At 48.3% G+C, this 15,386-nt stretch overlaps 1 protein-coding gene across 2 annotated transcripts in view; it reads right to left on the minus strand.

Annotated features, from left to right (window-relative positions):
• Window positions 1-15,386, minus strand: part of CHD2 (chromodomain helicase DNA binding protein 2) — a 2,197,496-nt gene that overhangs the window by 785,268 nt on the left and 1,396,842 nt on the right. The gene's annotated exons all lie outside the window — the stretch shown is intronic.

A 15,386-nucleotide genomic window follows, 5' to 3' on the forward strand; every position in this document is an offset into this window, starting at 1 on the left:
GTGCACCAAGACGCACACAAGGAAGAAAACACCAACGTACTTCAAGAAAAGCACTCAAATAACTTGAAAAAAGTGAAAAATCACCAAAGAAACCCTTGAAAAGGGAGAGCTCAATGCTCCAGGGTCCTGCTTGCAGGAGCCGGAAAAAAGAAGTGAAAGTAAAAGGGACCTGCTGTGCATTCTGGGATACTGAGAGAGTTCTGGAAAGTTCTCTTAAAGGCACAGTATCCTGTTCTGAGCCACATAATGGCAGCCTATGGGGCGTGTCTGTCCACTCCTTCCTCTCTATCATTCCAGAGGCTTTTGCTGGAAAAGGAAAGCTTTTCTTTGTGAGAAAGCTGGACAGGCTGTGCTGTTTGTGGTTTTTTTGGTGGAATTTCTAGTTGAAGTACTGGACAGTGTAGCCTGTGGATATAGGCTGCATTATCTGTCTTTAAATTCTCTCTTAAGTGTCTGTGCAGGTCTGCATTTTTTGACAATTTAAGAGATTATTTTTGATTGCTCCGGGGTCCGCGCATATGGGCGGGACTATTCACTAGATTATGACTATACACAGAGAACCCCTACTACAGAAGCAATGTTCTCTTGGCTTTGTGGTAGCAGGTTTTGATGCACTTGACAAACCACCTGACTATAAATGCCTTTGACTGACGTGAACTATGTGAGTTGACGCAAAAGCAACAAAAAGTTGTTGTCTTTTGAGAAAGAGTCTTGGTCCTTTCAATGTAGTACATATATATATGTTTTACATCAAGGGTATGAAGTTCACTCTCTGCTACCATGTATGGCTGAGGGAAAAAGACTTGGAGCTCAATAGTTTAGTTGAGGTGGAAGTAGGATATGACATTTGGGAGGAATTTAGGTTTGGTCTTGAGGACAAATTTGTCGTTATGGACCTGAAAGAAAGTCTCTTTCAAGGTGAAGCCCTGTAGCTCTTTAACACGAATGTATAACGTTACTACGCATACTAATAATATCACACGTGAGATTACAGCGTGCGTATTACTACACTAGTATGCTTACAACGACCTACCATTATAACACATTCTTTAACCACGCATATGCCAATGCCTACACCAACCATGCCATTAGACTGGAAAGGCATGCGTGGTAATGGCATACACTTGGTAAAAGTGTTTAAGGTAAGTAACACCACCCTGCCCTACCCTAAACCCTAAATAAGAAAACAAGTTACTTACCTGTAACTTTGGTTCCCCAGTATTGGTAACTTTCATAGATTCCCATGCTTTGTATCATTCCCCGTCGTCGGAATGGGAGCCTCGGTAGTATAAAAACCATAGAAACAAAAGAGAAACTTAGGCCTAGGCCTCATCTCATTTTGTATCCTATCACCCTCTTTTTGTAAAAAGAGACCAAACTTTTGCCAGGACCAATCAGAGCAGCCTCACCCTCTGGAACCTTCCTGAGAGAGCTCAGAGCCTCAGATTTTCGTAGCCGTTGTGCAAACCGCCACTAACTCTGTAACCAGGCTGAGCTTTCCACGGGGAGGCGGGCGGGCGCATGGGAATCTATGAAAGTTACCAATACTGGGGAACCAAAGTTACAGGTAAGTAACTTGTTTTCTTGCCCCAGTATTGGAACTTTCATAGATTCCCATGCTTTGTATCAGAGTAGCTAGCAGTAAATTACGAAGAACACATTTTGTACGTACATGGCATCACATAACCATATAAGCAATACATAAAGCATAGCAAAACAAACAAAATGTGCTCACCAGGCTGGAGGGATCGTAGGGAAAGCTCACCTCTCAATGAAAAAGATTCCGCAGGACTGCTTGACCAACAGCCGCGTCGTCTCGTCCTGCAGACTCCAGGCAGTAGTGTTTCGTGAAGGTATGAGTACTGCTCCACGTTGCTGCCCTGCATATGTCCTTAATGGCCACTCCTGAAAAGAGAGCCACTGATGAGGCCACTGATCTCGTGGAATGTGCCCTGACTCTTCCATCCAGTGGCTTGCCAGCTTCCTGATGACAGAACTGAATCGCACTGGAGATCCAGCGGGAAATGCCACTCTTTGCCAAAGGCAATCCCTTTCGTGGTGCACTGTAGGACACAAACAACTGAGTCGTCTTCCGAAAAGGACGTGTGCGCTCCAAGTAGAACTTTAAGCATCTCTGAACGTCCAAAGAATGGAGCGTGTGTTCTGCAGGCGTAGAAGGGTGCGGAAAGAAAGATTTCAGAATCAAGGGTTCATTTAAGTGAAACTCCGATGGTACCTTCGGTATAAATTTTGGATTGGTCCGAAGGATAAGAACCTCCTTTTTAAATTGCAAAAATGGATGCACTATGGAGAGTGCTTGAAGCTCACTCACTCGTCTCGCTGATGTGAGAGCCACCAGGAGGGTCAGCTTCCAAGATAAGAACGTTAAGTCTGCTTTGTGCACAGGCTCAAACGGAGCCTTCATGAGTTGCGCCAAGACCAGGTTGAGCTGCCACACTGGTGGAGGAGGACGAACTGGAGGATACATCCGGAATAATCCCTTCAACAATTGTTTGACAACCCTAGAGGACCATAAGGACGGACCCGAATAATTGCGTCGATACCTCGATATGGCCGCCAGATGTACCTTTACAGATGAATGTGCCAACCCCGACTTAGCCAGAGATAGTAAATATGGCAACAATTGATGGGGTTGGGAAGTGTAAGGATGGAGACCTTGACGTTGACACCACAGGCAGAATCTTTTCCATTTCGCCTTGTAAGTCTTATTGGTACTTGGTGCTCGGGCATGAGCCAGGACCTCCCGGCATTCCTGAGAGAGCATTAGATGACTGAACTCTCTGTGTTCAGGAGCCACGCTGTCAAGTGGAGTGATGTCGGATCCGGATGGTAAACCTGCCCCTGATTCCTGGACAACAGGGACGGAATGGGTTGGAAGTGAATCGGAGGAGCTCGGGAGAGCCTCAGAAGCTCGGTGTACCAGAATTGTCTGGGCCATGCTGGAGCAATTAGAATCATCTTGCAGGGCTCCGCCTTCAATTTCCTGAGGACTCGAGGAATGAGGGGAATTGGAGGAAAAGCGTAAAAGAATGCGCTGTACCAAGCCATCGAAAGAGCGTTCCCCAGGGACCCCTGATGGTGAACTTTGCTTGCGTAGAACCGGCATTTGGCGTTCTCCGGTGAAGCAAAGAGGTCGATGGTTGGTGTCCCCCAGACTGAGAACACCCTGTCCAGAATGGTTTGATTCAACTCCCACTCGTGAGTCACCTCCGTCTGTCGACTCAAGGCATCCGCCTTGACATTGAGAGTTCCCGCCAGGTGTTCGGCTTTCAGAGTGATGTTGTTCAGAATCGCAAAATCCCAAATCCGCTGAGCTTCTGCGGACAGAGTCAGCGATTTGGTGCCTCCTTGTTTGTTGACGTAGTGCATGGCCGTTGTATTGTCCGTCCGGACCAGCACTGAATGGTTGCGAACTCTGGGCAGAAAAGCTTGCAAGGCCAACTGAATGGCCGTCAGTTCCAGGAAATTGATATGGCACTGGCGCTGTCCTGGACTCCAGTGGCCACTGACTTGAAGCTCTCGGAGAACTGCACCCCAGCCCTCCAGTGACGCGTCTGTGGTCAGTACCATGGGTGAAGGTGAACTCCTGAATGACAGACCCTGGGCGATCTTGCTTTTTAGAAGCCACCATTTGCTCGCCTGTCTCATCGCTGCTGTCACCACCACGTCGTTGAATGACCCCTCTGCCTGGCGCCATTGCTTGTCTAGCTCCTCCTGCAGAGGACGCATTCGCAGCCTGAAATGTGGTACCAATGGTATGCAGGATGACATCGACCCGAGAAGGGATTTGTATTGGCGGACAGACAGGAATTGTTTGCGGCAGAGTAGTCGAGCCGAAATCATCAACTTTTGTTGTCGTTCCTCCGAGGGACGAGCTGTACATTGCGTGGTGTCCAACACGGATCCCAGGAATCTGGCCGTTCTGGAGGGCAGCAGGACTGACTTGCGTTCGTTCAGCTGAAGGCCCAGGCAACGGAACAAATGGATGCAAGTTGCCACTGCATGAGAAGTTTCCTCGAAAGATGGTGCCTTGACGAGCCAGTCGTCTAAGTAAGGAAAAATTTCTAAAGATTGTTTCCGAAGAAAGGCTGCAACCGGCGCCAACACCTTGGTGAACACTCTTGGTGCCGACCGAAGGCCGAACGGAAGCACCTTGAATTGAAAATGGCTCTTTCCCACTGTGAAGCGTAGGTATTGTCTGTGAGCTGGATGTATCGGAATATGGAAATACGCGTCTTCTAAATCCAGCGACGTTAAGTAGTCGCCTGGATTCAAGAGAGGAAGAATTTCCTGGAGAGTGACCATCCTGAAGGAGAGCTTGACGAGATAGGTGTGGAGCTCCCGCAGGTCTAGGATGGGGCGCCAAGTGTCTATCGTCTTCTGCACGAGGAAGAACCTTGAATAGAAACCCCGGCCCCTCTGGGACAGAGGCACCGGTTCTATCGCTCCCTTGAGGAACAGTTGATGGGCTTCGAGGTGGAGTTGTCCCAAATGTCCCCTGCGGATGGTGCCCGGAGCTCTTGTCGGAGGAAGGTCTTGGAACTCCAACACATGGCCACTCTCTACAATTTTGAGGACCCATTGGTCCGATGTTATTGATCTCCAGTTCTCCAGACACAGAGAAATCCTTCCCCCCACTGATGTGACTGGGAGGGAAGGAACAGTAGGTAGAGCCGGAAAGCCGCTATTGACGCTTGGTGTTGTCACGTCCCTGCCGGGTCTGACGGCCCCGCGGCTGATGGCGAGAGAAAGACGCCGATTGTCCCTGGCGCTGATTGGAGTACTGGGGCTTATAGGACTGAGAAGGCTGAGAGGAATATCTCTGTTGGTTCCCTCTGTATGATGTAAATCCTCTGCCTCGTGCGCCCCTAAAGGGGACTTTCCGGTAGGTGAGGGACCCTAAGGCCTTTGCAGTGTCCGTGTCCTTTTTGATATTCTGCAGAGCATCGTCCACGTGCTTGCCAAACAGCATGTCCCCATCGAATGGTAGATCCAGGATCCTATTCTGGACCTCCTGGCGAAACCAGGTGGCTCTCAACCAGCCCTGGCGTCGTAGTACTGCCGAGCCAGCCAAGGCTCGAAATGCCGTGGAAGCAATGTCCATTGCACAGTCTATAACCTCAGCAGAAGACTTTTCCCCCTCTATAAGCACCTTCTTGGCTTCGTCCTTTGTGGGTTCTGGTAACTGCTCCACGAAGGGTTCCATGTCGCACCACATCTGTCGGTCGTATCGGCCGAGGATGGCAAGAGCATTTGACGCTCTAACAAGCAAGCTGGCCATTGAGGAAAACCGCTTCCCCACGTTATCTAGGCGTCGACCGTCCTTATCCGGTGGTGTGGTCAAAGGTGTGGACGGGTTCTTGGACTTGCTTTGAGCCGCCTGAGAGATGACTGAATCAGGCTTCGGCTGACCAAGAAGGCAAGCAGGACTGCCGTCCGGAGCCTTATACTTCTTTTCCAGCCGCGGGAGGACTGGAATCACCGTGGCCGGATTTTGCATAATTTTCATCCCTTCCTCCCATACATGTTCAATGATGGGAATAGACTTGACCGATCTCCGGTGTTGTTCCTTAAAGTCATAAAGGAAACATTCCGATTCTTCTCTCGAAATCGGCAATCCAAATCTTTTAGCTGCCCTTTCCATCAGGTGATGAAAACACCCTATATCCACAGGAGGGGAGATGGACGTGTCACAACCAGCAGCGTCCGGATCTTGTGGCCCACTGTCTCCTTGATCCAAATCCGGGTCTTGCAACGGATCAACCAAGGGATCCACCTGTATCGCCTCCTCATCCGAAGAGGTATCCTGTTGGACATCATGAAAGGGTGTGGGATCCGGAGTGGGGACTCGGACCGCAGGTGCAACCGGTGGTGGCGAGGGGTGTGCCACTGGAAGACTAATAGCCTGCTGCACTTGTGACTGTGTAGGAACTGCAGACTGTCCAGAAGGTTCCGACGGAAACCTTTTCCGATAATCCTGCAGCATCAGCTGCAGGTCAGATATGAGCGAAGAGGGCATGGCTACCATGCCCTGGCCCAAACTCGGAGCATGTCTCTCTTCCCGAACATATGGATACGACTGCTGGCCCCCCGCATGTTCGTAACACTCCTCCGTGTCTGTCTCCTGCATCTTGACGTTCAAGTCAGAGGGACTATAGGCAGGACCATAATCATCGTCCTCAACTTCAACTTCATCCTCCTCAGATTCATCGTCTAGAAGCATAGTAGGAAGATGCGAAGAGACCCGTCGCGGATAAGTCATCTCCGGTGTAATCTTCATCTTCTGCGTTGAAAAAGGCATCTTTTGCCCCGTCGACGGTCCCGTCGACGATGCCGTCGTCGACGGTGTAGCAGTCGTCGACGAAGATGTCAACGGAATGGTCGACGGTACCATCGCTTTCGTCGACGCCGGTCTCGTCGTCGACGGAACCACCGTCGACGGCTTCGTAGACGAACTCGTCGTCATCAACATCGTCGTCGAGGTGGTCGTTGTCGTCGACGTAGTTCTCGTCGACACCGCTGCCGTCGACAGTACCTTGCTTGCCGTCGTCGACGTGGAAGATGTTAGCGCCGACGAACTGGGGACCTTGAATGACGACGAAGTCAGCGTGGAGGGCGCTACCGTCGACGAGCCCGTCGACGGAGCCACAGAAACGGCGGGAACTTTAACTGAAGAAACGGTCGACGACGTACCTGGTGTTTTCGTCGTCGACGGGTGCGGTTTCTTTTCCGGCCCAGGTCCTGAAGTGACTGAAGAGTGTTTGTCACTAGATTTGGCCTTTTTGGACGGAGGGGGAGACAGAGGAACCTCCTTCACGTCCTTTAAAGCTGCACTCACTCCAGCAGCCTGTCCCTGCCTCTCCTTTACACTTCCGTGAGGAGATTGAAGGGGACCAGCCCTCTCAGACCTATCAGAGATCTTGTGAGGGGCCTGAAGGGAGGGCTGAGATGTAGAAGATCCTGGAGGAGACCTACCCCTCTTCCTCGATCTGTGAGAGGAAGCACAAGTCGTGGAATCTTCCTCCTCCGAAGAGAGCACCTCCTTGCGAGTCTTCATTTTTTGAAGCCAGGTTAACAGACGACCTTCCCTGTCCCGAAGAGTCTTGTTGGAGAAGGTTCTGCAGATCTTGCACTCTGTGGCCTTGTGGTCAGGATATAAGCAGTAAATACAATTGTCATGCTTATCCTCCACAAAAAGACGTTTTTTCCCACAAGAGGCACAGGCCCTGAACAAGGCCTTCTTCTCCTTGTCAGACATGTTGATCCAGTAGAAACTTGAGGAAATCCAGAAGTAGAATGAAAAGCTGAGCAGAGCTCAGTGGAGACTCCCTAGCACAACGTGCGGTAGAAAAATCTGAGGCTCTGAGCTCTCTCAGGAAGGTTCCAGAGGGTGAGGCTGCTCTGATTGGTCCTGGCAAAAGTTTGGTCTCTTTTTACAAAAAGAGGGTGATAGGATACAAAATGAGATGAGGCCTAGGCCTAAGTTTCTCTTTTGTTTCTATGGTTTTTATACTACCGAGGCTCCCATTCCGACGACGGGGAATGATACAAAGCATGGGAATCTATGAAAGTTCCAATACTGGGGCAACTACCGCTGCACGACGCCCAGTCCTTGCCCTTTCCTAAACCTTTACCCCAGCACAACCCCAATCCTTACCCTACCCTAAACCCTAAATCACTACCCCTGCACGATGCCCCCGACCACCAATCATCATGTTCCTACTCTAAACCCTAAAACACTACCCCTGCACGACTCCCCAACCCCCCAGTCCTCTCCCTACCCTAAACCCTAAAACACTACCACTGCACGACCCTCCCCTGGCCCCCCAGTCTTCTCCCTACCCTAAATCACTACCCAGCATGACCCCACCGCCCCCCAATCCTCTTCCTACCCTAAACCCTAAAACACTACCCCTGCACGACCCTCCCCGACACCCATTCCTCTCCCTACCTTAAACCCTAAAACACAACCCCTGCACTACCCTCCTCCGACCCCTAGTCTTCTCCCTACCCTAAAACTCTACCCTGCACGCCCGACCGCCAGTCCTCTCTCTACCCTAATCCCTAAAACACTACTCCTGCACGATCCCGACCCACAATCCTTTCCCTACTCTAAACAACGACCCCATCACGACCCTGCCTCCCTTTTACCCTAAAATAGTAACACCCACCACAGGCCCAATCCCCCTTACCTCTCTCTCTTCGTGGTTCCTCTCTCTCCTAGTGGTTTCTGGTTTGTGCAGTCGTGTAAGTGGTGGTGCACGTCACTGTGAGGAAGCAGAAGAGCCTCTTTTTCCTCACAACAATGCGGATAGCCTATATATTTTTTTACAACATATGTGCTTTTATCAAACATACCTTTACAACGAAATTTGTTGTAGAGGCATCCGTGGTAAAAGCACATGCATTGTAAAAAAATGATACGCAGTGTTACAACGCATGCGTGGTAGTGCTTGCGTTGTAAGGGCATGTGGGGTAACATCCGCAATGTAATGGCTGTTCCCCCTCTAATACGTCTTAAAGATGTAACAAACAAGGAAGGCGATCTTCCAAGAGAAAAGCTGTAAGGTGAATGAGTGTAGTGGTTCAAATCGAGGGCCCATAAGTCTGGTAAGAATGACATTAATGTTACAGACTGGGGAAGAATTAACTCTAGGGGGAATGTTCCTGTTTGAGCCCCTCCATGAAAACTTTAATGTAAGGGACCCTAAATAATAAGAGTTGTGAATGTTGGCTACAATAGCGGCTAAGTGCAGGTTTTTGGAGGAGTATGCTTCTGCAGGTCACAATATCCTGAACTGTAAGCTTGAGAGGGGCCAGTATTTTGAAGTGCAATAGTCGACAAACCTTTTCCACTTGGCAGCGTAACAGGAGCACAAAGTAAGCCTATGTGCTTCTTGCAGAATGTCCATGCATTCTTGAGGGAAAGTGAGCCAAATTGGCTTTAAGTGGGATTTTGTGGCGTTCACTGTGAACCCTAGGCTATGTAGGAGGGCAACCATAGCCTGTGTGTGAGCCAGGCATTACATTCTGCTTGCACTCTTGATCAGCCAGTCTTGAGTGAAGATGTGTGTAGGAAGCTGGCTCTGTATATACTATACCAAAGTGAGGTACAGAGTGCACAGAGTCCAGTGGAACCCCAAAGGTAGGCAGAGGTAAAAGTAAAAAGCACCTTACTCTCTATTTGTGGTAGTGTGGTCGAGCAGTAAGGCCGTATCGGAGGGTAGTGTTAAGCATTTGTTGTACACACTCAATCAGAAAATGATATCATTCACTCAAAGATTGCACTTCAGAAGACCCAGCATCTGCCCCTGAAAGGGCCAGGAGGCTATCTCTGCAGTTACCAGAGAACAGTTCCCAAAGGAGTGCCCCCCAGTGTGACTACTTCACTTTTCTCATTTCACAGGTCCTCTCAAAGGCTGTGAACCATTTTGTGGTGATATCACTCTCCTCATATTTAGGGAAAATCCCTTTGGGGATTTTAGGATCATAAGATTGCTCTTTATCCTTATTAAGTACATTGCTGCCACCATTGATAGGTGCGAGGCCCATGTCTGCTCTCTCTATTTCTCTCTGGAGCCAGAAGTCTGGTCTCTAGGTCCAATCTTTTGGTCAACCTTGCTAGCAGGTTGTCCTCCTCATTGAGGCTTACCACAATGTCCTCAGAAGTGCCTGATCTACCGCTGTGGGCTCTAGGTACTGAGAGGTTGATTTTTGGATTCAGGGCCACTGGGACCCTTCATCTTCTTCCTCATTTGATTGGCAGTCACCATTTTCAGATGGGTGGTCCTTAGCATACCCAACCAACAGCTCCTGGACCTTTTGTTTGGTGGGATGGGACCCAACTGTTTTTTTTTAAATTTTACATAGGGACCTTACCTCTTTAACCTGATCCTCTACAACATTGTGGTTATCTTCACTAACAGTTGGGTTCTTGTTAAGAGACATAGTTAACAAAAAACTCTAACCACTCTTATCCCTAGCTAAAGTGACTTTATTTTTCTAAAATTCTATAGGGATTTAACCAAGGCCCTAACAAGACTTTTAGTAATTTTGCAAAAAGATTGCCAATTTGAAAAAATCTGAATTCTAAAGACAATTTAAAAGTTCGGTAAAGTGATCAGGTGGTAACCAAGTTAGTCCAACAAATGCAAAGTTGTATATCCACTGCTGATCCACCAATGTAGGAAGCTGGCTCTGTACATACTATACCAAAGTGAGGTATAATGTGGACAGAGTCCAGTTGAACCCCAAAGGTAAGTAGAAGTAGAAATAGATAGCACCTTACTCTCTATTTGTGGTCAGGTGGTCGAGCAGTAGGGCTGAATCAGAGGGTAGTGTTAAGCATTTGTTGTACACACTCAATCAGCAAATTAATTCACACACTCAAAGACTGACCTTCAGACCAATTGATTTTGTATAAAAATATTCTTTTAGTTATTTTATTTTCTAAAACCAAGCAAGCCTGACAAAGGTAAGCAATAAGTACTTTACAGTAGTAATGCAGTTTGTAAAAGTTTGAATTACAATTGTATATGCACGTTGATTTGATTACAGTAGAGCTACTAGTAATGTAATGCTTTTGATATACAGTACATATACTTTGTATTGGCTTTTTAGTAGAATGTCAAGTAGATTACTTTACAGATTACTTTTCTTACACAGTGCAGTATACCTGGATACTGCACTGGGACATTTCCTGTAAACAGGTAAGTGAAATCGTTTTTGTTACAGTCTTAAAGGGTTTCTTAAATTTTCCAACTCCACACTTTAAAACTTTCCACAGAAAAACAGTCAATGTTATCCTACGGCGGAAAATAGGGTTATCGGTTCAAAGTAAGTATTCGGTTGTGGGAGTTGGCATGCTGGGGGTAGACTCAGGGGTCCCCCAGGGTCAAAGATGCACTCTTGTTACACCCTCAGTGGCACTAGGGCGGCCGGGTGCAGAGTGCTGAGGCCCAATGTTATCCAAAGGGGGATAGTGGGCCTCCGGTTGGTGACTGCTGATAAGGAGGCCACTGGATTGTGGGAGAAAAGCTCCTAGACTGCAGCTCAAGGCAAATGGGGGTTCAAGGCAGCAAAAAAGGTGCACCCTTAGCAGCACTGGGGCGGCAGGGTGCAGAAAAATGGTTTGGTGTCGGGCATCCTGTAGCTTTCAATGGGGAGTCTCCGGTTTGCAAACACACTGCAGGCTCGGGGACGAAGGCCTCTTGGGTGCGACCACCACCTGAGAGAGTTTAGTTGGGATGTTGAGGGTTGGTAAGGCCTTTGGGTTCGGCCACCCAAGGCCGTGGGGTGCAGGAGTGCCTTTTAGGCTCGGAACTTCTTACTAGCTCCTGGTCACAATTGGAGCGACCTTCAGGTTTGAGGCTGCAGGCATCGACTGGAGGCTTGAGGCAGGTCAGGGGTCACCAGATCTAGGGTCAGGAACACCGGGGAGACCTGCTTGTGGTGTTGGTCCACTCAAACTTGGGCCCGGGTGCAGAGAGGTGCAGACTTGCGGACTTTACTAGACCTGGAATCTGTTGGCGAACAAATCTGGTGTTCACGGGACACAGGGTCTTTTCTTTTGAAGGCAGGGCAGGTCACACACACCGATGCTGATGACAAGAGAATAAGAAAAAACGACACAGGGTCGTGACTCTGACACAGTAAGGCTGAGCCTAAAGTAACCAACAAAAACAACACATCTGCCAGTACTGGAAGTCACTCATTTATATTTAGACTGACCTTTATGTATAGAACATACCGATCCGTTTTTTAATTTCCATCACTAGTTTATTATTTCACTTTGTCACTAGTGGAACATTATTAGTTTATCAATATTTCAACATTTTGTGTATATACAAACAACTGTACATGTAAAACATTACAATTTGTCATTACTAAATATCAATAAACACATTACAGTTACAAATTTACAACACATCCAACTTACATTCATGCCAACACACTCATACTACTCTCATACATCAAAACAAAAACTTTTGGCCCTATTGTCAACTATCCATTATCTATCCATAGAGATGGTATTTAAGATTTCTGAATTCACAGTTTTTATTTTGTCAGAACAATCCTTTGGAACACAGAACCAAGTCCTCAAAGTCCAAGGCTCCCTTAGTATTCCAATTGAAAAACGACAATAGACACCAAACCAGGTCGACGCGTTTCGAACCCCCTATTGCGGGGTTCTCCTAAGGACCAACAATCTCTTATTAAATGGCAGAAGCAGATCCCGTCCAGAAACTCTAACAAATGGTCCGTAGGGAATGGGTTGACGGGGTCACCCATTTGCAGAATGCTAGCAGCTGTCGAAATGGCCCGGACAAAAGCTGCACTCGCCTCCCTAGAGCGTCGCAACGGCTGTAAGCTAAGCCGACCATCCCAGAGTCCCGCTGGAGGAAGAAACAGCCAACCCCTGAAAGAAGGAAGATCCACGGACGAGTGGGGTGCCTAAGGGGCTCCAGGGAAGGTGGAGAAGCCTGGAGAACAACCAACAGCGAGTTGTGGAAGAGAGGGTCTGAGGGCTGTGGTCGCGGAGACGGCGAAGAGACCTCCCTAGAAGACGTCGGGGAGAAAGCAACAACGCAGCGTCCCGTCTCCGGGGAAGAGGAAACAAGAAGACAACAACCCTCCGGAGATGAGGGGGCCTTTGGAGACGAGTCGAGGACTCTACGCCGGCACGGCACCATGGAGTCCGCCACCGTTGTCAGTGCGATGCCAACCGGCGCCGGAGCGAATCACTGGCATTTTAGGGTAATGGGGCGGGGTCGGAGCCGGGCGGCTAAGAAACGGCGCTGACTCAACCTCCGAGGCAGCGGCCTGTGTAGAGGACCGAGAGGGACCCGGGGAAGCACCACAGCCTCTAGCCACCACCCGCGGTGGCACCAGGGCCGACAGCCATCGGTGCCTGACTGGCTTTTACTCGGCCTCTAGCAAGGCAGGGGAACTCGGGGACGAACCGTGTGTCCCGGCGACCTCTTGCGAAACAACTGAGACCCACGGGAGGGGGGGTGTTTGCGGTGAGGCAGAAACGCCGTGGGTCGAAGAGGGGAACCCCGTAGGGCTGCACCTCGATGACACCACCCCCCAAAACCTGAAGCTGAACTCATCGACGCCGGGGTCGAAGCCGCCGGCGACTCCGCGGAAGGCCCCACACATGGCAAGGGATCTGCGGATGTCTCAGGAAGAGGAGGAGGGGCCAAAGAAGCCTGCAGAGCAGTAGCATAGGCCTCCATTTGGGCCCTAGTCGCCCCAACGCCAGGAAACAGCGGGTAGGGTGGCGACGAGCGAGGTTACCTGTCCAGAGGAGAACCCGCGCCCTCCGCAGAACGGAGACCGGGCCTCAGGGACAAGCTGTAAGACTTACCAGTGGGCGAGCGACGCCCATAGGGACGCGGTGAAGGATGATATCGAAGTCGGAAACTGCAGTTTCTGGACCCTTCCGTAGTGGACGGACGCGACGACAATGCCAATCTGGACAAGCGGGTCGAAAGTAGTTTCATCCGGCGCTCCCGCCGGGACTTCGGCTTCAGGTGCTGACAAGCTTCGTAGTCCGTCGAATCATGGTGCTCACCCAAACACCACATACAAATAGGGTGAGGGTCCGTCACCGACATCTGACGCGTACAAGAAGTACACGACTTGAAGTCGAAGGAATTCGCACATGGTTCCAAACACAAAAGCGTGAAAAGAAGGCCTGAAAACAGGTCAGGAACACGATCCGGATACACGTTGCAGGCGGAAAAGAAGGAAACTGTCAGCGCGCCGGGGTGGGGCTTATGTAACCTCGCTGACGTCACGCCCGCGGATTACGTCAGGGCGGAGTCCAGTGGTACCGCCCCCGGAGCGCAAAGAAGCTGTGGCAAAGAACATTTTCTGGATCCAGTCTCACGCCTTGGGATAATTCTACGTTAAGGAATATGCGGCTAGTAGTCTCTGTCAGATGTTTAGATAAGTCCAGCTGAAGATCTTAAATCGTATTAAATACACTCATACAAAACCTGTAAAGTAACAGCCTCTAGAGAAGATGTAATAAAATCTGGGAATTCCCCTGGAAAGTGGCCTTCTAGGAAAAATAGGAGCCAGTTTATCTGAAGAGATCATGTTTCCTGTGACACATTCGGAATGGTCATTGCCGGGCATCTGGGATAAGCATACACCCCTGAAAAATGGTAAAAAGCTGCGAGGCTGGCAGTGGTAAGGCGAGGCATAGTTGAGTTGTGGAAAGTGTAGTTTCAGACCACGAGGCGTGGTTCTGAAACACAGATTGGTGTATAATGGCGGAGAAAGTGTTCTATATAAGTGAAGTATGGGCTAAGACTTCTTGAAGAAATGCGGCCTTTGTAATATAAGACATGACTATGGATAGGATTTTTGTTCATAGGTGGTATCTCTGGTAATTGGTATATCCTACCCAGCTGGAGATGTGACAATCTGGTGAGAATGATAGATGGGCTAATGCCTTAGCCTTCAGTACCTATTATTCTGCAAGATAAGATGCAAACCTTCTTATATTATTCATTCTCTAATAAGTCCTGAATGCAGTAGTGTGTAACTTAACTGCTAGATTGTTACATTTACAATCTAACAATAAAAACAATTTGTAAAAATCACTTATAGATTACAAGGGTTCAAATGATTAAACAACAAGGGTTGAAATGATCTTGTCTGCAAGATGACTAGGAGCTGAATATCTTACATGTGTATTCTGTATTTGGCAACAATTAATATTGCTGAAGAATGATTAATTAGTCTGAAACGGCTGGAAAAATGTTTTAGGAAAAGGTAATCTATGCCTCCATATTTGAACTGTAAACGCTCCAATTATGCTGTAATACTTTTGTATCTCTTATCCATGTATTTTGGGACTGTCCAGTACAAAACAATTAGTAGACTATTAAACCAAAATTTTCTTTATTTCGGGTACAGACCATATGGAGATTACAGTGACATTGGTAAAGATTGCTTAACTTGTAAGCATAATTGGAAGCTGTCCCTTTAATCGCAGGCCATTTGCACACAAGTATCAATCAGTACTTTTTTCCATATTGGGTAGTATTCTGTTTGTTGTGAAGATGCGAGGTATGATGTGAAATAAACTACATGTTTTGTGGAATTAATAGAGATGCAAATTGCATACTGTATTCTACTCTAGATGTTCTTTGATCACTTAAAAGAGCAGACGTTAGCCTAGTCACAGTTGCTGTGGGCTTCCTGTGCGGTGTATTTCTTTGCAAAATTAAATTGTCTTTCTTTACAGCATGATTTAGAGACTGGCACTTGCTGTACCTGTTTTTGGAAAAACCCACATATAAATACAATCTCATATTTGTGAAGCAAAACATTTAATTGAAATAAAACCA

Source organism: Lissotriton helveticus, chromosome 3_1 (genome assembly GCF_964261635.1).
Source record: "Lissotriton helveticus chromosome 3_1, aLisHel1.1, whole genome shotgun sequence".
In the NCBI taxonomy this organism is placed as follows: domain Eukaryota; kingdom Metazoa; phylum Chordata; class Amphibia; order Caudata; family Salamandridae; genus Lissotriton; species Lissotriton helveticus.